Source organism: Pinus tabuliformis, chromosome 9, assembly GCF_031772625.1.
Source record: "Pinus tabuliformis cultivar Carrire ecotype Pingquan chromosome 9, CPIR1, whole genome shotgun sequence".
NCBI lineage: Eukaryota > Viridiplantae > Streptophyta > Pinopsida > Pinales > Pinaceae > Pinus > Pinus tabuliformis.
Window position 1 is genome coordinate 611097616 of NC_142307.1, and position 26570 is coordinate 611124185.

The following is a 26570-nucleotide window of genomic DNA, read 5'->3' on the forward strand; positions in this document are numbered from 1 at the left end:
AATATCTTTCTTGAAATTGTACTCTCTTTCTTTAAGTATTTGGAGAAGCCATTTTAGGTCTCTATTTTCTACTAATAGTTGCTCTATTTCTGCCAATGTTTAGCTAAGTTGAGCTTGATCTTCAATTAATTTCTCTTTTTCTTCATCATTTCTCCATATTTCTTGTTCATGCAGTGCATGCAACCTATCCCATATCTCTCTAGCAGTCTTGAGATCCATTGTTTTCTCAATGTCCATATCTTGAAGATTATCATAGATTACACATATGGCATGTGCATCCCATAGTTGAGCTTGTTTTGAAGGGGTTTTATCACCATAACCATTTATCACCACTCTCCAAACTTCAGATCCTTGAGCATATATTGTTGACTTTACCTTCTCTCTCTATGCTCGAAAATTTGTGGCATTAAGTAGTGGAGCATATTGATAACCCATGATTCACCTAGATCCACCTTCCAGCGATTAAGCTGCAACAAAAGGTATCGTCTCTGATACCACTTGTTGGAAATCATGTCACTATTGAGAGGGGAGGTGAATTAGTAGTATTAGGGTTTATACAAGATTAAAAAATTTCACTGCAAAATCCTAAACAATCAATAACCCAACATAATATAATAATTTTCATATGTAAGCTCAACATAAAATTAACACATAATTTATTAAGCACCATAAGAAATATTAAGAAATCATGCACAAGGAGACACTAGAATATTTGGTGGAAACCCTCAAGGGGAAGAAAACCACCCTGTTGTTGTTGTGCTACTCAAATTTTCTATTATTTGTTAAGAAAATCTTTACATAGATCAACCGATCACTACTAGCTATGAGAGATGACCCCAACTATAGTTTGTTGGCCACTACTAGTGAGAAAGCCCCAACTTCTTGTCAATTATTTGTTGGCCACCACCAAAAAGAATTCATACTCCTATATTAGCAAGCCACCACTTGCCGAAGGCCCTAACCTCCTCAACCTTTACGCATACAGCATTTCAAAATTTTTAGATTGCGCCCAATATGATTTGCTCAACATGCACACTACAACAACATCTCAAGTTTGTAACTCAATCTCTGAAACTTTGTTGATCAATGCTATAGGTATTCAAGAGGCATCATTTTGCATTGTAGCTCTCTCTCTCATACACTTATTGTTGAGAAATAGAAACAAGAAATTCCAGTTTAATTTGTCCTTGAATTAAATTAAGAATTAAAATTGAATTATATTCTCGTAGCAACTTGTAACTAATAGAGGACTATTAGTCAATTGGTACACTAATGCATCCACTAGTTCTACTCCAATTAACTAAAGATTCCCTCATGAGAAACTCATGCATGTTAGTTCAGAGAAAGACACAATTGAGACTAGAGTGTAGGGACAGTGTACCATCAGTGGTATTATTTACTGGAGTGTAAATATCATGCATGCATCAGATATTGATCCTATGTTTTGATTGTGCATCTTTAGAAGCATGAATTCCCTTTAAATACAAGCTATTCATCCTAGGAATTACGCAAGAGATTAGGGGCTTGGAGAGCTGCAAAATTGGCTAAGTCTTCACCAAGAGCTAGCTTGTGAACTGAGAGAGTTGAGCATACTTATGTGGAATTGTTCTAGTGAGAACAAGCTTTGTATATTCACTCATATTTCTGATATATGCAATACAGATAGCAAGGTTTTGAGCAGTGGTTTTCCCCAAATACATCTTGTGTTATGTGCCATTGATTTTTCTTCTTCTTGTTCTTATTGTTTTCATCGATCTATTGGCTTCCTCTAGTTGAAAGTAGAAGTAGATCCTTGTCATATTCTTTAGTGCATTGCATGAGCTTGTGAATCTACAGGATATTCTACATGGTATTAGAGCTGAGAATAGTATACTAGAGGAGATTTCGAAGTTTTGAGTTTTGGGTTACAGGTGAAATTTGAATTTGCAATACATACTTCAAGATCAGCAGATGGCATTCTACGGTTTGCGACTCGAGTATGCCTTGGAAGGCAGCTCAAATTTTATAGCCTGGAGGGACAGAATGGAGGTTGTGCTAGAGGATAATGGCTTGAAGGAATTCGTTGATCAATAAATTCCTAAGCCAGCAGCATCGGATGCACAGAATTTGGTCGAATGGAAGAAGTGTGTGGCAAAGGCGAGGCGGATAATCCTTGAGGGAGTTCGAGACCACATTGTCTTGAGTCTCCATGGCAAGGAAACTTCGTATGCTATGTGGAAATTATTGACGGACTTGTATCAAAACAGCAGTGACCAAAGGAAATTGGCATTGAAGGACAAACTTCGTAAAATCAAAATGGAGAAAGGTGAGATTATTCCAAAATACTTGACCAAGTTCACTCAATGTCACGATGAACTTGGAAGTGTTGGAATCGCGGTTGCCAAGGATGATATGGTGAGTCTTGCTCTTCTAGGGGTCCCAAAGAGTTGGCATATTTATTAGGACTTTGTCAATGGTCAGGAGAAGCTGCCGGATTGGGAACGATTGTGGTCGGATTTGATGCAGGAGGAGATCACGAGGAATACCAGGGATGGCTCTTCATCAAATACTGATGATGAAGAGAATTGTGCCTTAACGATTAAGGCGAAGAATGCGAAAGGGAAATATTCCCATTCCAAATCGAATTCTTATCATGGAGGTAAGAAGAAAGACATGACAAAAGTTAAGTGCTTTCATTGCCATGATTTAGGCCATTTTGCTACATATTTTCCACTCAAGAAGTCCAACAAGAAGTCCTCAGGAGGAGCAGAATGTAGTGCCCACTCTAATTCCCTAACCCTAATATGCCATTATCTTGGATACTTTATTATTTGAGGACCTCCGGTTGAGGAATCTGGACACATAACTCTATTATTAGTGAATGTGATGTTTATGTATGTTCTCCATTGACATTATGCTGATGATAGTATTAATGGTTAGGTATGTTCTTACATTAATGATTATGCACATTTTCTATTGATATTATGATGATTGTGGCATGTTTGTTCTCTATTGAATTTATGATGATAATAGCACTAAAGGATATGCATGCTCTCTATTGATGTCATGATGATGATAGCTTTGATGGACAGGTATGGTGTCTATTGATGTTACGATGTTGATAGCTTTGATGGACATGTATGTTTCCATTGATGTTATGATGATGATAGCCATGATGGATGTGTCCCCTATGTTACCTACTTGCATTAGTTCTGGTTCACAATGAACAATGATGTGAATGACTTGGTGATGTTGATGATGCTATTATGACAATGACTAACATTGAGGAACCTTGTTACTGATGATTATCGAGTTTGGCAGGAAACCATCAGAGGCATTCACATATGAGGAGTTGATGACACCTGGTTTGATGAAAATTTATATCATTTTATCTTTGAAATTCTAAGTCGATTTTGAAACTTGCCATATATGTTTAACTATATTCTGGTGATATGTTAATGGTTGCAGGCACATATTAGTTGCTTGACCGAATGACTCACATATGGGTGATGGGGTTGTACAAGTGGATGGAACTACATGGGAGGGGTGGGACAGAGTCCCTGATCTCACCCACTAGCACTCCCGCCGTGACTTGGGCTGGAAGGGTTGAAACACCTTCGCCTTGAAGATCACGATGCCATGAGGGCAGGTCCCAAAGTTGGGTCGCTCATGAGGACTTTACCGGGGGGGGCGCATCAAGGCGGATTCCTTGATCCTCGACACCATTAGTCTCATTATAGCAGGCAACATAAGAGATGATAGTAGTCTATGACGTTGCACTATACTTTCCCCTCGTAGTCACTGGATGCTTGAAGGGCAAGTGGTGTGGCACCCTTGGAACTTCAGGGGAATTTCTTGAAGGGCACGACCAACTTGGCACCCTTGACATCACAAATAAACTATTAGGTGTGGCACCCTTGGAACTTCTAGGGAAGTTCTTGAAGGGCACAGCTAAACTGGCACCCTTGACATCACAAATAAACTATTAGGTGTGGCACCCTTGGAACTTCTAGGGAAGTTCTTGAAGGGCACAACCAAACTTGGCACCCTTGGAATCATTAAAAATAAATAATAATAAATAAATATAAGCAAGGAATGAAAACTAGGTAAATTTACATCAAGGGTAAATGATGATTAGAAACCAATGTAATTAAATCAAAAATAAAACTTGGAATAAGGAGGATCATAGGAAGAATTAAAATAGAGTACCTTAAAAACTCTATCCTTCCCATGTTGGAAAGTACTAGGAAGATTATGTGGTTTAATTAGGAAAAAGGGGAAAGACAAACATAATTGTAAGGATAAAGATTAATCCTAAACTAAATTAAACCTAATTAAGAAAAGAGGAAGGTGAATTAAAATGAGAATAATAAATTAAATTTAGAGAAATGTAGAGAAGCTCCATGTGTCAACAACCAACATAAAAATATCCATCTAAGAGATAACCTGAGTTAAATTAGGGAGTAGATTGGGGATAAAATCTTGACTCATTAATTGACTTCAAGTAATGAACAAAAATTAATGAATAAAAAGGGGGAATAAAGAGACAACTAGGAGAAGAAATAGGAATCTTGTTGAGGTGAGGAAAATATTAGTTTTAAATAAAAAGTTATGTAAATAATTTTGGGTGACCCTTGATGAGAGAGTGACACATGGGTGGGTGAATAATAAAACTATTGAATTAAAAAAAAAAAATATAATTATACATGACATGCCAAGTGTCATCTAGGAGGACTCTTATAAAATAAGGGGAAAGCCATAGGAGAAGGTACTTTTTTGGGGAACCCTATTGTTGGATGGATGAGATGTTGTCAGAGCAGTGATTACGAAGCTATAGTGAGTTTGGTGAGGTAGAGGATTTTTAGAGAGGGGACTCTTGAGCCAAGGTGTGCTCTCCTCTACTAGCTAGTGCTTTCCTCCATTGTACAACCCCATTGCAGCTCGGGGGTCCGCGGGGAAGAAGAGTACCCAAGGAGTAGGCTGGGAGGTTAACCGATGGGTCTTCGCATTCGGATCAAGTGCGTCATCATTCACTCGCGAAGGTGACCAGCTACAAGGGAATACCAGCAACAGCAGAGCAAGTGGAGTCTCGCCTTCTGGTGAACGGTACATATGTATTTCATTACTATTGATCTTAGTTAAAAGTATGAAAATGTATGATATGTTTCCTGAAATGAGTGGCAGGAATGTGTGTGCTAAATAAATTTGAATTTCAATGCGTTTCTTTTCTGGTTGTATTTGTTGTTTTAAAAAAAAAAAAAAAATATATATATATATATATATAGTCTCAATGTGGTCCTTACATTTGGTATCAGAGCACAATTTGAACCCTTGAGGCCTATGGGCCCATGCATGCATAACTAGTTTTGTTTGCTATGTGGGTATTTCTCTAAAATCAAATTACTCAAGTTTCAAAAAAAACAAAAAAATGTATCTTGTACAGCATTACTTGTCATAAGGGAAAAGCTTTCCCTATTCCCTGCATAGCTTATGCAGTGGTGGCTCTGTTTATTACACGAAATTCATAACACAAGACGTGATCATCTTCGGACTTGCAATTCCTGATTTACTCTGCAATGCCTAAACATTATTTTTGAATACCCATGCCTCATTATCAGGTGTGTATAACCAATAATGTAGAAAAACAAAGGTATCAACGAAGAATAAGATCTTTCCAACACCAAAATATACACAGACTAATGTTTCGTTTTTATTTGTTCAGATTCAAGTTTAAGGGCTTAAATAATTGAAGGCCAATGAAAAATTGGCATGTTTACCAGATATTCTCCTAAAAAATATATATATAATTGGCATGTTCACAAGACATTCTCGTAAAAAAGTACCCTTCCTAATGTATCCTCAACATTTGTTGTAATAATGTTTAACTCCATCGAGTCCACGGTCCAGGTTAGTTTTCAACATTACCAATCTGAAATTGCAATAGGGTGGGAAATTAAAATGGAAGGCATGGGTGAACATTGACGTCAGAGATTCAACTGCTATATATAGAACTAACCTCAAACAGTAACATATAATTGATTTCATTGTAGGAATTTCTCATTCTAGCTGCCATGACCTAGCTCACAAAAAGCCTCACCTGAGATTTGACAAATAGATCTTCACTTGGTTTGCAGACTATGCAAGCTGAAATTCCCAATGAATTTACGAAAATAATTCATGAACAAGATCCACTACTTCCCGCATGGAGGCATCATTAGGTAAGACAATGTCGAAAGACTGCTTGTAAGTTTCCATCCATTCCTCAACGTTGTCATTCAAAAATGCAATTGAGATACGATTCTCAAATTCCAGGCCATCAGACATGCCAAGATCTCCAGTGTGATCCCCGAGTAGCAGGACATTTGTTCTATTCCTCACACCAGAAGCACCACTGTCATCAGGCACACCACTGCTCCCCAAGTTTTCATGAATGGGGGCAGCCATTTCAAGGGCATGTTCATTCTTATTTAAGACGTGAATTGTCTTGCCTCTAAACCCAGTGAGATTTCCATTGTCATCGAAGACCATCCGACTTGAAACCACCTCTATATTCTTGAAATTTCTTTTAAGTTTCTGCCGCATAACCTCTTCAATAATGTCTCAAGAATCTCAAACAACTGGATCACATAATCTCGAAAATCAATTACAGAATTTGCAACTGAGTTCCTGATGGCTGCATAGGTCAGAACACCCTCAATAAGAAGTGCATGAGTCTTCTCCCACCACTCTTCCATGAGCTTTGTCTTCTCATCAACTGGAATTGTAGGACAGATTTCTAATAGGTAATAATAATCATGTACTTCTCTCCGCTTGAGATCATACTCAAGTTTTCCTTGCTTCAAGAGGGCATGAGTGCCTCTGTCCCCGCTTCTCATCAACCCAATACTTTGTAAGTGTCATGTCAAAGTTTGAAATTACCTGTAGTTTAGAAGGACCATCAGTTTTAATGGCGATCTTTTTCTTCTCTAACTCCGCCGGATTAGAGATGATAGCTTCCCTACATTTAGCAGACTCCACTCTGTACTACTCCATTTGAGAGTGCGTGCAATGGCAGAAGCTAATCTTCCCCTTGAAGCCCTTAAGCCTGTAATAAGTAGCAGACGTGCTTCCTCCCAAGGTGTTCCAGCTACAACCTTCCCAGAGCAATTTCCCTGCCCTAATTGAAAATAAATGCAAAGAATCTGAAATAATGATACTAATAATAATTATTTAGTAAGAGGAATTGAACTGGTCTGGTTGTCAAAAACACCTGAGAACTTCGTTTTGCCCTGTATTTTTACTCATTCCAACGAATATTTATTGAGAAAGAACTTCACGATTTTGCCTTGTACGCACAGCAAAAGGAAACAAACTCATATGCTCAGCCCAAAATAAAATACGCCCCATTTTAGGGTATGTTGTCCAGAACTCGTTTTATCAAGAGTTGATGACGTTGCTCATGGACAGAGAGAAAACGTATTTCTTCTAGTTTACAAACTCAGTTGCCGGCATCTCCATAATGAACCAGTCCATTTCTACACAACTCGAACTCCACAATTCAATTGATAAGCATATCCTGAATAGAACTCGGCCAAAAAGAATAAGAGAACTAGTCCTCTTCCATCCGCGATTGTGAGATTCCTTCTTTTGAAATGGCTCCAAGAAGTACTGATTTTTGCATCTTTTTCAGTTAAGCATTTAATCAAACAGTTTGAGAACAATGTGCTATGGATGTACTTCATTTAAATTGACTCCAGGTGAGATTAACACATTTACAAAATTGGCGGTGGTTAATCCATTGACAAAACAACATCGACTCCTGCCCGATACAAAGGTGAACTTGAGCCTTAATCTGGAGTTGCGTCTGAGGAAAAAAAGCATGGGCCAGCAAAACCACTCCATTGCGGATACGGCCGTGTCTCAACATTGTGGTTAACCCCGCAGATCAGAAGACATTTAAAGTGATGGTGTGTGGAGAGATAATAACTCAGCAGGTACACGTCCTCGTCCACAATTATTCTACGGATAAATAGACCACAAAGCTTTGTTCTGAAATGGACTATGCCTTCTTCAGGAAAATGACTGGTAATACTCCTGCAACATATCTGGGTATATTAGATGATTTGGTGAAGAACGTCAACTCTACAACAGTGGACATATATTCAGAAATTAATTCCATGTGCACAAGTTGTTCCATGTGGCCTGATAACCAGAAATACCTCCTCCGTTTCGGCAGCTACAAAACCCACCACAAGCTGGGTTGCCTTTTAACCCCTCAAAACTCCAGTTCGAACCCTTATGAAGGTTGGTACGCACAGATTTTGGAGGTTGCTTTGTTCGGCTGGCAATGAGAGCTAACTCATCCTTCATAACTAGATAACTCGACCTCTTAACTACTAAGAATCGGCGCACAAAAAGGGAGATGACAATACCCTCTTTCCTGGAATGAAACTCGGTCAATGGTACACAGAAACCGAGTCTTCTTTCAGAGTCATGCGATGAAGCTCTCCCTTGTGTCCTAGACATATGTGCTTATATAATTTTTAATAAAAAGGTCAAAAAAAAAATAATAATAATAATAATAATATATATATATATATATATATGTGATTATTAAGGTTTGCGATTATTAAGGTGTATATCACTCTGAGTTGGGCCAACATCCCAATAATAGTGGGCTTAGACAAGCTAACGTATGTGCAACTGCAACCAATTCAGTAAGTTCAACAGATAAATTTTTTAGCCAACAAAATTTTGGAAAAAGAAAAGGTACGGAGTGCTCAAATGCCAATGACAATGAGAAGAGAATCTGCTGTCACAGTGACTTGGATGAAAATCAAGAAAATGATTTCTGGGGAGCAATCAAAAGCACCAAATGGGAGGTGCTGGATTCCATTACTAACCCTCGTGTTAATAAGACTACTTCTGATGCAGTGATTAGCAACAGTAATGATATCTCTGTCATGGCAGAATCAGATCCCTGTGATAATGTATTTGTTCAAAGTGTTCACACAATAGAAGAATTATTAAATTTCTTAGACCACACAGAGGTCTTGTTGTCAAGACCTCCCAGTATGCCTGTTAGACTGGTTGTTATAGATTCTGTTGCTGCTCTCTTTTGTTCAGACTTTGACAACACTACCAAGGATTTGATAAAGAGAGCTAGCCTTTTCTTTAAGCTTTCAAGCAAATTAAAATGTTTTGCGCACAAATTCAGTCTTGTAGTGGTTGTAACTAATCATGTCGTGGATTGTATCAAACCTGAGGGATCTGCAAGACCGATGAATGATCTTCAGGTTGGGAATTTTATGTCTCTGGTATCTTCAGGCCGCAGGGTTGTTCCCACTTTGGGTTTATCTTGGTCGCATTGTATCAATACTAGGCTCTTTCTATCCCGCACAGAAGAGAAGACAGTCTTTTTCGATCATGTTTGTAATAGTTCTGATAAGACTTTGAACCAGAGTAATTCTGTTACTCCATTGGATGAATCTAGCAACTTTTGGATCACAACAGTAAAGCGGAAATTGCTAGTAGTTTATGCTCCTCATCTTCCTAGAATTTCATGTCATTTTGTTATTGAAAGAGATGGAATGCGAGCTTGTTTGGAAGTGGATATACAACTTTGGTGGTATATGTGTGGCGAATATTCTTGGTGCATATTTGGATTGTCAAAGTTGATTTGGTAGCCACAAAGGATGTGGCAGAACACCTGAGTCCCCAATCATTGGAAGAGGCTCATTTTGTTGTCAAAGTTCATTACGAGCTTTCAAGTTAGGCATGGGCAGCATACCCTAGCTATTGGAAGCAACCAAATCCTTTTCAATAAATGGCACATGTTTCTTCAGAATCCCTGGCATTTCTAGTCAAGAAATTGCAGTGCCCTGATTTAGAAGACCTTTATTCTGGAAAGCAGATTTAAAATCAGAGACTCTCATGGTTGGTTCGGAAGAAAAAAAACCATGTATTGCCAGATCCAGGACTCTGGTGGTGTCATGTTTCAGATCTAGGCTCTCGCCGTGTCACATGTTTCCAGATTTCACACATTTGATTTCATCTTTTTTTTAAAAGGGCAATATTTATTGAAATATGTCCAATCTTGCAAGTTATTGAAATTTTATTCTATTTAATGACTTAGAATTGTGCTAGATTCGATTTTCTTGGAACCACTTCGAATTCAAATTCTTTGAGGACTTTGCACAGTTCAAACTTTGTTGCCTTCTCAATCACAACTGAACAGAAGTTAGGGTGACAAATCTTCATTTGGTGTTCTGTTGGAATTCCGGCCTAAATACTTTAGTGTTAGATATCAATTTGACTGGCTAAGAATTGTATTCAGATAAACAACGTGATGACAAGCTCCCATTAAACTTGTATATCACATCAAAATATGAAGCCTGCTAGCATCATTTTTAACCTTTTCATGTAGCGTGAATTATTCGGCAAACAACTTTGTACACTTCCTAATCCGTTTCCATGAACAATTTATGTCTCCCCAGTTCTGAATAATTCTTCTGCATCTTTCTGCTAAAAAATATGTTCATCACTTAAATTATTCTGTAGATTTTTAATGCAACTCCTCCTCTCTTTTTCATATCCAAGCTGCTTTTCTCTATGATTCCTTCTCTTCATTCTGAAGTCCAGTTCAGATGGATCAATAATTAAATATCCAGAAATATGGGCCCTTTCATTAATTTGAACTTTGTTTTCTTGAATATTTGTGAACAACTAGTTTGGTTTTATATGCAAAATGATTTGTTTTTAAAAGAAGAAATTTTGAATATGGCTTAAATATTCTATTGTAAGTCACTAGGGATTTTCCTTCATTAGTTTCCTTCAAAGTTCTTAACACATGGTTATTGAACTAAATATTGTTCAAAAGGGGTACTTGAATTTAAATGGAAATAATTGAAGGCCTGTGATTTGAATGGCATCATGGTTTATTCTCTAAGCTAGAATTTTTCTTTCCATTCTGATGTTATGTGGCCCTTTTCATTTACATTTTGTCCTCGTCTCCCATTCCGTGTGATGCTTACAGCTGCCATTGTCCATTTACTACTAGAAGAGCCTATTTTTGGTACCTAGAATAACGCAGTGACTTTGAACATAGCTTATGAACCCTGATTGTTAAGGCCTCTTATTATCACTGAAAATAAATCCCAAACTGTCTATTATATTCCCTATTTCAATCTGCTATGGTGATCCTTCGATTTAAAACACAAATTTTTAATACTGATGAGTCTTACTTTCATTAGGGAGTTGTGGTATTTATGGGTCTATTCGTTTCCTCTCTAGATAAAGCTTTGAAATGAATGTTGTTTTTGGGAATAAAACAATGTTAGTATTAAATAACACCCTTAATCGTAAAAAAACCTTTCTTGCTTTTAACTATTACAGTCTGAATCTATATTTTCTTGCTTCAATTCTCTACCCCAGTGCTTTAGAGTTATCAACTGAAGCAATCTATTTTTGGTTTGTTCCTTGTACAAGTTTTTTGGTTGTTAGATGATAAATGAAAAATAAAATAAACATGTTATTTCAGACAACAAAGTAGTCATTGGGAGTGGTTATTAAAATATGATACAAACATTCTGCTTATTTTTTAGTGCCTGAGGAAATAAATTTTGTATTGCAGAATGAAAATTTATATCAAAGCTTTTGTAAGTGATATCTCCTTTTAAGATGATGAATTGGAACCTGGAATGGGAATTTTGGTTCACTAATTTCAAAATCCTCAACCAGTCTCTTTGATCAAGAATATGTTATTGCTACCAATGGCAAGAGCAATGTGCCTTAAGCCTTTATAGTCTGAAAAACATTGCTCTAAGTTATTTTCCTTGAGATGTTTGAGTAACACGGGCTTCTTTTGAAATGATCAGTGTCAGCATGGACTTGTATAGTAAGTAAGAGGTGTAATGCTATGATAATTCAGTTAGTTTGTAAATTCAAAGAAATTAGTTTGTGTGGACCTTGATATCATGTTTCCTGGATATATGACAGTCTAATATGTTTTGATCTAGTGAAAACTAAGGCATGTTATTCTCTTCATTGGTGCTTTGTTATTTGTATTTTTGGGATAGTAAATCCACATATTGACATTTTACTTAAAGTTAAATTATGCAAAAAAAAAAAAAAAGACTTGCATTATGAACATAGTATGAAGGAAGATCATAACAAGGACAATTGTTGGGCATTACATCTCAAGCTCATGTTTGAAGGAACTATACTAGAAAGACATTCTTGAATATTCAAGAGGTTAAAGGAATGAAAATTAGAAGCTTTAGATTTTATGACAATGTTTCATGAGGGCCTAATAGAACTAATTAGGTAAAAATAATAAAAATAATAATAATAAATAAATAAATTTGTTGAGAAAATTACTTAATCCAAAAGATGAAAACGATTTTGTTGATTGATTTTAATAGCGAAAATTTGAAAAAAAAAAAAAAAAAATCAGAGATGCCTGTTACCAGAAGGTTAGCATGAGTTTTAGGAAGGGTTCCTAGGATATGTGTCGTAATTTTCCTTTATGTTCTAAGGACTTCGGGACGAAGTCCATTGTTAAGAGGGGGTGTATGTAGTGCCCACTCTAATTTCCTAACCCTAATATGCCATTATCTTGGATACTTTATTATTTGAGGACCTCCGGTTGAGGAATCTGGACACATAACTCTATTATTAGTGAATGTGATGTTTATGTATGTTCTCCATTGACATTATGGTGATGATAGTATTAATGGTTAGGTATGTTCTTACATTAATGATTATGCACATTTTCTATTGATATTATGATGATTGTGGCATAAATGGTTATGTTTGTTCTCTATTGAATTTATGATGATAATAGCACTAAAGGATATGCATGCTCTCTATTGATGTCATGATGATGATAGCTTTGATGGACAGGTATGGTGTCTATTGATGTTACGATGTTGATAGCTTTGATGGACATGTATGTTTCCATTGATGTTATGATGATGATAGCCATGATGGATGTGTCCCCTATGTTACCTACTGCATTAGTTCTGGTTCACAATGAACAATGATGTGAATGACTTGGTGATGTTGATGATGCTATTATGACAATGACTAACATTGAGGAACCTTGTTACTGATGATTATCGAGTTTGGCAGGAAACCATCATAGGCATTCACATATGAGGAGTTGATGACACCTGGTTTGATGAAAATTTATATCATTTTATCTTTGAAATTCTAAGTCGATTTTGAAACTTGCCATATATGTTTAACTATATTCTGGTGATATGTTAATGGTTGCAGGCACATATTTGTTGCTTGACCGAATGACTTACATATGGGTGATGGGGTTGTACAAGTGGATGGAACTACATGGGAGGGGTGGGACAGAGTCCCTGATCTCACCCACTAGCACTCCCGCCGTGACTTGGGCTGGAAGGGTTGAAACACCTTCGCCTTGAAGATCACGATGCCATGAGGGCAGGTCCCAAAGTTGGGTCGCTCATGAGGACTTTACCGGGGGGCGCGCATCAAGGTGGATTTCTTGATCCCTAACACCATTAGTGTCACTATATCAGGCAACATAAGAGATGATAATAGTCTATGACGTTGCACTATACTTTCCCCTCGTAGTCACTGGATGCTTGAAGGGCAAGTGGTGTGGCACCCTTGGAACTTCAGGGGAATTTCTTGAAGGGCACGACCAACTTGGCACCCTTGGCATCACAAATAAACTATTAGGTGTGGCACCCTTGGAACTTCTAGGGAAGTTCTTGAAGGGCACAACCAAACTGGCACCCTTGACATCACAAATAAATTATTAGGTGTGGCACCCTTGGAACTTCTAGGGAAGTTCTTGAAGGGCACAACCAAACTTGGCACCCTTGGAATCATTAAAAATAAATAATAATAAATAAATATAATCAAGGAATGAAAACTAGGTAAATTTACATCAAGGGTAAATGATGATTAGAAACCAATGTAATTAAATCAAAAATAAAACTTGGAATAAGGAGGATCATAGGAGGAATTAAAATAGAGTACCTTAAAAACTCTACCATTCCCATGTTGGAAAGTACTAGGAAGATTATGTGGTTTAATTAGGAAAAAGGGGAAAGACAAACATAATTTTAAGGATAAAGATTAATCCTAAACTAATTTAAACCTAATTAAGAAAAGAGGAAGGTGAATTAAAATGAGAATAATAAATTAAATTTAGAGAAATGTAGAGAATCTCCATGTGTCAACAACCAACATAAGAATATCCATCTAAGAGATAACCTGAGTTAAATTAGGGAGTAGATTGGGGATAAAATATTGACTCATTAATTGACTTCAAGTAATGAAGACAAATTAAGGAATAAAAGGGGGGAATAAAGAGACAACTAGGAGAAGAAATAGGAATCTTGTTGAGGTGAGGAAAATATTAGTTTTAAATAAAAAGTTAAGTAAATAATTTTGGGTGACCCTTGATGAGAGAGTGACACATGGGTAGGTGAATAATCAAACTATTGAATTATAAAAAAAAATATAATTATGCATGACATGCCAAGTGTCATCTAGGAGGACTCTTATAAAAGAAGGGGCAAGCCATAGGAGGAGCGACTTTTGGGAACCCTATTGTTGGATGGATGAGATGTTGTCAGAGCAGTGATTACGAAGCTATAGTGAGTTTGGTGAGATAGAGGATTTTTAGAGAGGGGGCTCTTGAGCCAAGGTGTGCTCTCCTCTACTAGCTAGTGCTTTCCTCCATTGTACAACCCCATTGCAGCTCGGGGGTCCACGGGGAAGAAGAGTACCCAAGGAGTAGGCTGGGAGGTTAACCGGTGGGTCTTCGCATTTGGATCAAGTGCATCATCATTCACTCGCGGAGGTGACCAGCTACAAGGGAATACCAGCAACAGCAGAGCAAGTGGAGTCTCGCCTTCTGGTGAACGGTACATATGTATTTCATTACTATTGATCTTAGTTAAAAGTATGAAAATGTATGATATGTTTCCTGAAATGAGTGGCAGGAATGTGTGTGCTAAATAAATTTGAATTTCAATGCGTTTCTTTTCTGGTTGTATTTGCTGTTTTAAAAGAAATTATATATCTATATATATATATATATAGTCTCAATGTGGTCCTTACACAGAAGGTGAGGCTTTGGCCTCTCAATTCGAATTGGACTTTTCCCTCATTGCATGCATGGTGTCATCAATGATGGGAAGTGTATGGTACTTAGATAGTGGAGCTTCATTCCACATGATTGGCGATAAAGAGTTATTCAGTGACCTGGAGGAGAAAGATCTCCATATGCATATCAATATGGGTGATGACGGGAAGTATAGTGTTACTAGATTGGGCACGATTACTTTTTAGAGGGAGCATGGGGATCCACTCACCTTGAAGAATTTTATATATGTGCTCGGACTGAAGACGAACTTGGTATCCATTTTCATGCTTGAGGATAGAGGCTATGATGTGATCTTCTCGAAAGGAAAGGTGTTCCTTCAACACATAGCCACGGGTCAAGTAAAGAAGATAGGGATTCAGGTGAAGAATCTCTATAAGCTGGAGGTAGAGGAATGTGTTGCTTTGAGCACAAAAGCAAAAAGGGTGCAGATCCGAGATGTTGGCGAGTTGTGGCATAGGCAATTGGGCCACTTGCATCATGGGGCTTTGAAGATATTGCAACAGATCTCTATCGGTCTTCCCAAAGGTATGCTTAAGCAAGTTGATACATGCAAGGGGTGTACTTTGGGAAAATACACCAAGTCTTCCTTTCACAACAGAGACAGTCAAGCAAAGGCTATTCTAGAGTGAGTCCATTCAGATTTGTGTGGACCATTCTTGACAGCATCCACGGCCAAACAAGTACTATGTTATATTTGTTGATGATTATTCTCGTAAATGCTGGATATTTTTCATGCAGAAAAAGGATTGAACTTTCACAAAGTTTTTTGATTTTAAAGCATTGGTGGAGAAAGAGTCGGGCAAGAAGGTTAAATCTCTATGGAGTGATAACCGTGGTGAGTATATTTCAAATGAGTTTAAGAACTTCTGTGCAACGGAAGGGATTAAAAGGGAGTTAATGGCACCCCATAACCCTCAGCAAAATGGGGTGGCTGAGAGGAAGAACAGAAGCATAGTAGGGGTAGCAAGGGCAATGTTTCATGATCAAGGCCTACCACTACACTTGTGGGCTAAGGAATGCAACACAACGGTTTATGTTCAAAACCCTAGCCCACATCAGATACTTGAGATGAAGACACTAGAGGAGGCTTATTCCGATAAGAGGCCAAATGTTGGTCACTTAAGGATTTTTGGGTCATCGGTATATTTCCATGTGACCAAAGATGCAAGGAAGAAGCTTGAGCCTACAACATTGTTGGGGATATTTGTGGGGTACACTGATACACCTCACAACTATCAAGTGTACTTTCCAACCAGCAGGATGACAGTGGTTCGCATGGATGTAAAATTCGATGAGGAGAAGGCCTTGTGAGTTTCCCTTGAGAGAGAGCTTGAGATACATGTAGATGAGGAGCTTTTAGCTCCTAAGGTTACATGCAGAGGATCCGGGAGTGGAGACATCCACTCAGGCAGAGTATTCCAGAGAGGGAAGAAAGTGCACCAGAGAGGCTGACAGATTGTTGGATTATGCACGGGAGAATGTGGGAGCACCCACTTCTCAGCGTAGGAAGAGAAGGTCACCTAAGAGGTACACTAGATACATGGCTCTTATGGGAAAATATGTTGTGACAGAGCCATATTCCTTTAAAGAAGCAGTGCAGCAGTCAGTTTGTGTTGATGCCATGGTGGAGGAGTATGACTCCATAGTTCGTAACAGTATTTTGGATGTGGTCCCGAGACCAGAGAACAAGTCAGTGGTGAGCTCATGTTGGATTTACAAGGTAAAGAATGTTGCGGATGGTAGTGTGGAGAAGCATAAGGCTAGATTTGTGGCCCATGGCTTTTCATAGGTAGAGGGGATTGACTATGATGAGACCTTTGCTCCTGCTGCAAGGTACTCGTCAATCAGATCTATATTGGCACTATTAGCACATATGGGTTGGAAGATACATCAGATGGATGTGAAGACATCCTTCCTTAATGGCATGATTGAGGAAGAGGTGTACATAGAGAAGCCTGAAGGTTTTCAGACCTTTGACAGTGAGTTGCATGTGTGATGGCTCAAGAGAGCGGTGTATGGGCTGAAGCAAGCACCTCATGCTTGGTACACCTGTATAGATATTTACTTCACCGGTTTGGACTTCACAAAGAGTGACGCAGATGCAAATCTATACCACATAGTGGTGGAACGTAAACTGTTAACCATTGCACTTTATGTTGATGATCTCATACTGACAAGTGATCATCAGCTGATCAAGTCTTGCAAGGAAGAGCTTGCAAGAGAGTTTGAGATGAAGGACATGGGGCTCATGCATTACTTTCTTGGCATGGACGTATGGCAGGGAGATGGGGAGTTGTTTATGTCTCAAGGCAAGTATGCCAATGAGATACTCAGGAGATTCTTCATGGAGAGCAGCAAACCCATGGAGACACATCTAACGAGTAACTGGAGGAAGGAGGATGCTACTTCATGGGAAGTAGTGGAAGTTATTATTTATAGGCAGCTTGTGGGTTCACTCATGTACTTGGTGAACACAAGACCAGATATGTGCTATGCAGTTAACCAACTTATTCAAGCAATGTTTAGGCCTACCAAGTTGTATTTGAAGGTAGAAAATCATGTGTTGAGATGCCTCAAGGGCACTTCTCAGTATGTATTATGGTACAGACGAACAGAGGGAGTGAAGCTTCAAGGTTTCACCGATGCAGATTGGGAAGGGATCTTCAATATTGGGTCAGCGGCAGTTTCTTGGTACAACAAGAAACAAAGATTGGTTGCACTTAGTTTGGCAGAGGCAGAATATATGGTTGCGAGTCAGGCAGCATGTGAGGCCATTTGGATGAGGAAGATCCTGGTTGGTTTGTTTAGTCAGGAGATGGATCCAACTGTGATTTACTGCAATAATCAGAGTTGTATCAAACTCTCTAAAATCCATCTTTTCATGATAGGTTCAAGCATATTGATATTTGATATCATCATCTTAGAGATTGTGTATTGAGGTGGATTATGTTGTTAGAGTACTTTCCACAAAGGAGAAAGATGCTGAAATTTTGACAAAGGCATTGTCAATATGTAAATTCGAGTTTCACAGAGACAAGATCGGGGTAGCTGATAATCCCTTTCTTGTTGAGAGGGAGCGTTGAGAAATGGCAACAAGAAATTTCAGTTTAATTTGTCCTTGAATTAAACTGAGAATTAAAATCGAATTCTATTCTCATAGCAACTTGTAAATAGTTAATTAAGTTTAATTAACTTAATTAGCTTAGGAATTTCGAGTTGGAAGTCTTTTTGTAGTCATGTATATGTTCTCCCTAAGTTTTAGGGGTCCAGTATGAGTTTAAATTGATTATTGAGTTAATTTTAGTTAAATTAGTTCTAAATTGTTTTTGGAACTAATAAAAGACTAACAATCAGTTGGTGCACTAATGCATCCACTAGTGCTACTCTAGTTAATTGAAGATTCCCTCATGAGAAACTCATGCATGTCAGTTCAGAGAAAGACCCAGTTGAGACTAGAGTGCAGAGATAGTGTACTATTAGCGGTATTATTTACTAGAGTGTAAATATCATGCATGCATCAGAGATTGATCCTATGTTTGGATTGCGTAGTTTTGGAAGCATGACTTCCCTTTAAATATGGGTTATTCATCCTAGGAATTATGCAAGAGATTAGGGGCTTGGAGAGTTGCAAAATTGGCTATGTTTTGGCCAAGAGCTACCTTGTGAGCTAAGAGAGTTAAGCATACTTGTGCGGAATTGTTCTAGTGAGAACAAGCTTTGTATATTCACTCATATTTCTGATATATGCAATGTATATTCACTCATATTTCTGATATATGCAATACAGATAGCAGAGTTTTGTGCAGTGGCTTTCCCCAGATACATCTTGTTTTATGTGCCATTGATTTGTCGTCTTCTTGTTTTTATTGTTTTCATCGATCTATTAGCTTCCGCTGGTTGAAAGTAGAAGTAGATTCTTGTCTTGTGCTTTAGTACATTACATGAGCTTGTGAATCTACAGGATTTTCTAAACATATTTCCTCCAATATTAGCATAACACATTTATAATATTTCTTCTCATTATAATGGACTAAAACAAAAACATTAATTACATTCCATACCCCATGATGACCACATCAAATAAAATAAATTAATTAACCATTTAATCTCTCACACCAAATACCGGGAAAACCCTTGGTAATTTCTCATGGTTTTCATTTCCACTATTCAACACTAGATAGCCAAACATCTACAACCAATTGAACACAATAATCAAGGTATCATCACATCATTCAGACGCTTTGCAACAGTAATGTGCCTCTTTCTCTCATCAAGTGCGTTATATCACACCCCGGAAGGCTGAAAACCAACGTTATAATGCTCTATCTTCAACTAGGCACCTGTGTTAGTCTATAAGTATGCCTTCTCAGCCACACTTGCAGCTTAGCTTCAGGTATAATATTTTACATTAATAAACTGCATAATACCTAGTACAAAACATACGACTTCATGAATACAAGGAAAATGAAGCTAAACACCTGTTGACATCAATGACAACACTATACTACGAACATGAGATAGATGCAAAAGCTTTAGATAAAATTTACATTATAATTACACAGAGGGATGATTATGTCAATCCTACTGCATATAGTGTGTTGAGTTTCCATAGTATCAGTTCCTACTCTTGAGATTCTGAAGTGACCTTAGAGAACTACAAAAAAAAATTGCATCAGCTGTCAACCAAAAGTTGCACACACATTTCTCATATAGTGCGCTGGATCGAGACTGAGGTATAGGACCCTCCAAGGTATGATGGTTTGTCTGATGTTTTATATTTTGTGAAATCATTTGAATTACAAATACTTGATTATTTGAGACTATCAGGTTTGGATGTTTCGTTGAGAGTAACTCCATCACGATGGTGGACTACACATAAGAATAACTTAGAAACCTGGCTGAAATGTAAGAATTTACTATGTATTCATTTTGTTTCATAATAAAATGGTAGGGGAGTGAAATATATAGGTTTGGATTGTCGAACAACCCATTTGAAGAGTTATTTCGCTTCTTGGAATAGAAGGAGGATACCACAGGAGCAGTGGGTGCACATGTTTCTGCATACTTTAGATATTATTCCTAAAAATTGGTATGTGAGCTAGAAGTGCACAGAGGAATAGTAGAGTGGCAAGACATGAATTAGAGTTTAAAATCCACATTCCTCTTTACAGATAAGGATAATGCACTTGAAAAAACCCTGAAGGTATTGAAAGGGAAAATCTTTGCACCAGAAAGTTGAACTGTATGAAGGTCAATACCCATGTGTCCAAGGCATAAACATTCATACAATTTAAAACAATATATGGAGTGCTTATTGTAGGGATTTATGTTCAATTAGACAAACATTCACCCTCTCAGGTTCTCCCGATAACCTAATACAGACGGATCAAGGGACCTACTTTTATAAGACTTGGCTCTTTCAGTAATGCATGAAGTAAAGCTAAGATTGAGAAGATGAGAAGAAGGTGAGCCTATGATTCATCACATATATTTTAGTTGGAGTTTTCAGTGTAGCTGGGAAGCACTCTTGGCTAGATCCAAAATCTAGTCCTGCACAACATATCAAACCATTCATAGCACAACAATATCACAATCAAAACCATAAGAAATCAATAGCTAAACATCATTGAATAAACCATTACAAGCTATACTTCCAAGCAATTATTAGTTAAACACAAGAAACAACTAATGAGAAACAAATAGGAAGCCAAGAAAAATCAATCTATATTATTAATCAGTAGGAAAGAGGTCACAGCCAATAGAAGTTGCAATATCACCTCCTACAACTCCTAGCTCCAAAACCTCTCTCTCTAAAGGAAGATCTTGAAAGCATAGCATTACAATGAACTCCAATCCCTTTCTCAATGGCCAAGCCTCAATTATATATAGGCAAGTTGAGGCTATGAAGATTACAAAATTCTCTTAGTTCAATTTGGGAAAAAGCTATAGGGAGGGTGATGTTTCCTCTTGCTTTAATGTTTTTATCTACTTTATTTTTTTGGGAAAAAGCTTCCTTATGGATTTTTGCCACTTTTGTAGGCTTCGTTTATTTAGGAAAAAATGTAGATGAGCTATTACATCCCACCTTTCAAGAGTTTCACTAAGAAAACAAGAGTGTCATAGTAAGTTAACTCATGCTTTTTGCTTTATGACTAAATGATAATTTGGAAACACGAGTTAGATGAAGAGAAAAAGTGTTATAGAATAGGATAATGTTGTTCTCGTGGTACATAACTTGTGTTATATTCTTAAATAGGTTAGAAAAATGGGGTGTAAAGGGGTGTATTTCAACCAAAAGCATAGAAATCTCCTCTGAGTTGATTAGGATGTGTTTCCATGGATAACATATGCCCCCTAAAGTGTGAGGTCAGAGAAGAAGGAAATGGTCGAAATACTTTATAAAACAACCAAGAAGAGAGAGTAATTAGAGTGTTGGAACAGAAGGAGGGTTGAAAAAAAACATCAAACATATGTCATATATAAATCATTTCTTGAGTCGAGCATTCCCATGCTCAGTAGCTAGAACAATACATTGTGGCTCCATGTAGAAGATGAGAGATCATGCCAACCAGTAAGTACAATGTGGAACTATGTCGCAGTGTAGTTAAACTAAGATAACTTGTCTCCAAAAACAAAATATGTAACTTGGGAGAGGAAACAAGGTTGAGTGATATAAGTCTCATCCTAAGGTCTTTGTCACCATCCTAAAAATAGCATAATTCTACACGTGAGTAAATGAGTTGATGTCAAACATGCGGGAATTCATATAATTACCATTCAATAATGAAAATTGTTAGCTGATGTGAGGAAGGGCACTGATAAGGATGATGGTCTCCAAGATGCTCAGTACAATCTAGTGAGTGTGAATGAAGAAGTTGAAGTTGAACACTCATAGAATCGCTCAATTGGGAGTCAATAATGAAATCCCCCTATAAAATGCACACAAACCTACCACTGAGGACTGCAAGCTCTAGGGTACTATGATGTTTCTCAATCCTCTTCCCAAATAATGTTTTGAATTCGATAGGAATAGATTTGTTAAAGTTAGGCAATGAGGAGTCCTACGTCAACTGGCACGAAACATGACAAAATAATTGATTTTCAAGATAGTATAGAATAGTAGGATGAACTGACTCAGGGAAACATGGCATATAATCAAATGGTTGATAAAGGTAATACAGAGTAGATGATCCCTTGAATAATAGAACGCACGAAACCAAAAATACCAAACAACTTAGACTTAAGAACACCAGGAGGAGCTACACATGAAGATGCATGGACATCAGGGTATCAAGGCAAGACTTAGAATGTGGTAGGGTTCAAATAGAAGATGATAAAAGAGGAATATGCAGGGTAATTTCCATGTTCAAGGGATGGATAGTAGACTAATACCAAATATTATGACCAATATAGATAGTAGTAACCATTGTTTCTTCCTATTTTTTCCAAACCTTTTTAGGTTTAACGAGTCCAGAAAGGGTAAAATGAGTGGTATTTTCACGTTTAGAGAGTCTAAGAAGAGTTTAAAGAAGACTCCAATGGGTATCTTTATCAAGGTCGGTGATCGAATGCAAAAAGGGGTTAATAGTATATTTGGCACAATTCCTTTTCCATAGTTGTTCCATTGAGTCTGAATAAAGTGATAAACCTATGATCAATAGACGGTCGCCTCATTTTGTTACGAGTATGAGGGGAACAAAGTAAACTAAATAACCTTCGTAAAATTTGAAACAATTCAGACGAAGAAAACTTGTGGTATCTTTTTTCAGTTTGAGCGAGAAAAATATAGAAAAAGAATGGCTCAAATCTTATTCGTGGGAGTTTTATGAGCCCAAAGAAGGTAACTCAAGGTTTTTTCAATTTTACAAGCGAGAAAAAGGAAAGAAAAAAATGTTTGATCCTCCCCATGGGAGTTTAACGAGCCTGAAGAAGTAAACTCAAGGTCTTTTTAGTTTTACGAGAGAGAAACAAACAATAAAAATAATTATGGTTCTTCTTCATGGGAGTTTAATGAGCCTGAAGAAGAAAACTTGAGGTTTCTTCAGTTTTACGAGTGAGGAAAATATTATAAAATTAATTCTCATTTAAATTTTCTTTCTTTTGAAAATTATGTAATATTTTTAGTCTGGTGCAACAACCAAACATCCAAGCTTTCGGATTTTGATGTACTAAAAACTTGAGAAAAACAAGAAAAGGGAAAGCAACAAACCAAAAGAAACAAAAAATTGTACATATTATTACAAATCACACGCTAGCAAGGAGTTAGGCATAGTATGTTTTGAGTGGGTCCCCATCATAGTCCATAAGTTGATAGGCCCCTTTATAAAGGACTTGAGTAACAGTGTAAGGACTAAGGCAGATGAGTGGAAAGGTTTTTTCTGAAGCATAAAAACTATCACTGAAGCAAGAACACTGATAGCTTGGAGACTTGAATGTAAAAATACATGAGGTATTTAAAATAATAATTTATATATATATATATATATATATATATATATATATATATATATATATATATATATATATATATATATATATATATATATATATATATATAATTGTATAAGTGATGAATGTTACAATGAGGACCCGCATTTATATACCTAAGCAGGTGTCCTTTCATGAATGGGCATGTCTTTTAGACATGCCTTTTCACTTAACTTAATGACTATTTAACCTAATTAATATTTGATTATTTAATATTTATATTTATTTTATTTATTTACTTGTTATGAATTATATTCATAACATAGCCCCTTCCTTCAGAAGCTTTGTCCTCAAAGCTATATTGCTGACAATTGTTTTCGTTGTTGTTGTTTCGGCATATGGAAGGTGGAAGGTCTCCATCACTGGTGGCTCGCTAGTAACTCTATTTTGAGTCCAAGGTTGTCTTCCCTTCTTTTTTTTCTTCTTTCTTTTTAAATAATAATTTAATTAATTAAAATATATTAATTAATTAAATTATAATTATAATATATTAGTTATAAATATAACTTTAGATAATAGTTATAAATATAACACTATATCTATATATATATATATATATATATATATATATATATAACCACACTATATATTATATAGCTTTCATTTAATTAACATTGTTTAATTTGATTGCGCAGGTACTGACGTCATGATGGTTGATTGCCTGGACACGACAGTTTTCCAACAACACTTTGGGTCGATAACCTACTAGATGGTTCGATGGCTAACCCCGATGCTTGATGGCCTGTACGCTCCCGCTCCCACACCGATAGATGCTCATTCGGTGGACTATAAAGGCACAGTTATGGAAGATGGACTCCCTGAGCCCGTAGATTCCTTCCATGCCTCTGATCCACGAAAAAAAAAAAAAAAAAAACTGCAGATGTTAGGATTGCCTCTCATGCATAAACAGTGGATGGGCTTACACAACATAGGGCTGTCCAGAGGTGCCAGTGGGCACAACCGACATGGCAGAGGACAGGTCTGAAACATTAAAGCTGACATAATTATGGACAACAACGTCCAACTGGTGGTGAAGCCATTGATTTAATTAATGGAAATAATTTTGCAGCGACAGGTCTTGCAAGCTAAACTAAAGGCAAGTTGTTTCCCTTCCCCATCACACGTGTTCCCAATAAGGAGAAAAATTATAAAAGTAGATCCATGTGCTGCTTGCATTCCAGTGATGCACCATCTCCAGCTAGCTGCATGATCTTCAGTGAATCTGCTTGGGATTGATCACTAAAGGCATGGAACAAGCTAGGATCCAAGGTGGAGATATTTGATAAAATTTCAATAATATAGTTCTCCAACTCCTGCATCAAACTCTTAAGATAATTGGGAAGTGACTTAAAATTCATAGGCAAGTTGTTTATGAAAACATATGACCCATTTTCTTTTATAGTGCTCTTATCTACGAAATTGACATAATTGGGACTTGGGACAGTTGCTGGACATTGAGCTAAAATTGGTACAATCTTACTCATCACAAGAGACGATCCCTGGATTGCAGTGGTGGACGGTGCTGCATTTTGTTTAATAAATGAAGCATATGACTCTTTATGTGCTTGGTTATCAACTGGAGCTCTTTGAGGAGGATGAGGTGGCAATTGCTTATGAGCATGATTAATTTCTGATCCTTTTTGGCCAGTTGAGGCTTCAGGGACTTCCCTCTACTGCATGGGATTTTTAGGTACCTCCTCAACAACATGAATAAGCTCCTCATTTATTGTTGTGGATTGTTCAATCACACCATTCTAAGCTGCTTGTTTAGGCTTGACAATTAGTTCTGAGAAGGGATAAGCTTTGTCGGCTTCTTCTAAAAGATTTTTCTTTGTTTCTTCCTGTCCCTTAATGGGGCATGCACATCATCAAATTCATATTTATCATCTTTTATAGTTTTTGTAAATGCAGATTCATCATTTTTGGTTCTTCATAGTCAGCTATGTTTTTAAAATAATCTTCATTCTCATCATAATCTGAAATTGACATGACCTCTTTCTTATCTTCTGTAGAATGTGGTGATTTTTCTAAACGCTGAAATGATTCTTGAATTTTACTGAACTATTCAACACATTCAGGATGTGAATGTAATGGCACATTGTGCGATGAACAACGTTCAAAGACTTGCATCATTATATTGTGTGCCATGGCTCTAATACCATTGAAGCATAAAAATTGTTACTGAAGCAAGAAAATTGATAGCTTGGAGACTTGAATGTAAAAATACACAAGGTATTTAAAATAATAATTTATTAATATATATAAAATTATATAAGTGATGAATGTTACAATGAGGACCTGCATTTATATAACTAAGCAGGTGTCCTTTCGTGAATGGGCATGTCTTTTAGACATGCCTTTTCACTTAACTTAATGACTATTTAACCTAATTAATATTTGATTATTTAATATTTATATTTATTTTATTTATTTACTTGTTAAGAATTATATTCATAACATTTTCCCCCAAGAGATTTCCTAAGTTTCCTTCGAAGTATAACTTTAGAATAGGTTTCAAAGTGGAACAACCTCATATTCGTTAAAGGATAGCATTTTCAAAGGATTTTTGTTCAATGCAGATGGAAAAGAGACTGAGACATGAGGGTGGAACTCATCCCATGGTCGCTTAGCTAGATACATGATATCCTTAATAGCCTAATCAGAGGGGAGGACAATGGTGAGAAGATCAGTTGAAGGAGTTTTAATGGGAGAGTTTTCATGATCATGGGCTCCAACCAAAGAACAAGGAGAATCATATGTAGATGGACTAGTATGATAAGCCATTTTCGCCTATGACAACAACATTTGTTCTCCAACAGATGCAATAGTGGAAGGGTTCAAGACTGTTGGAAATAATACTGAGAGGGGGGGGGGGTGAATCAGTATTAGCAAATCAATAACTTTTTCATTTCCATAATCAGATTCATATATGCTACTTCAGTTAAGGGAACTCACGTGTACATGCAACTGT

At 37.0% G+C, this 26570-nt stretch overlaps 1 pseudogene; it reads right to left on the bottom strand.

The window, feature by feature from the left end:
* Positions 1-6141: 6141 nt before the first annotated feature.
* Positions 6142-26570, bottom strand: part of LOC149150076 (uncharacterized) — a 116033-nt pseudogene continuing 95604 nt past the window's right edge.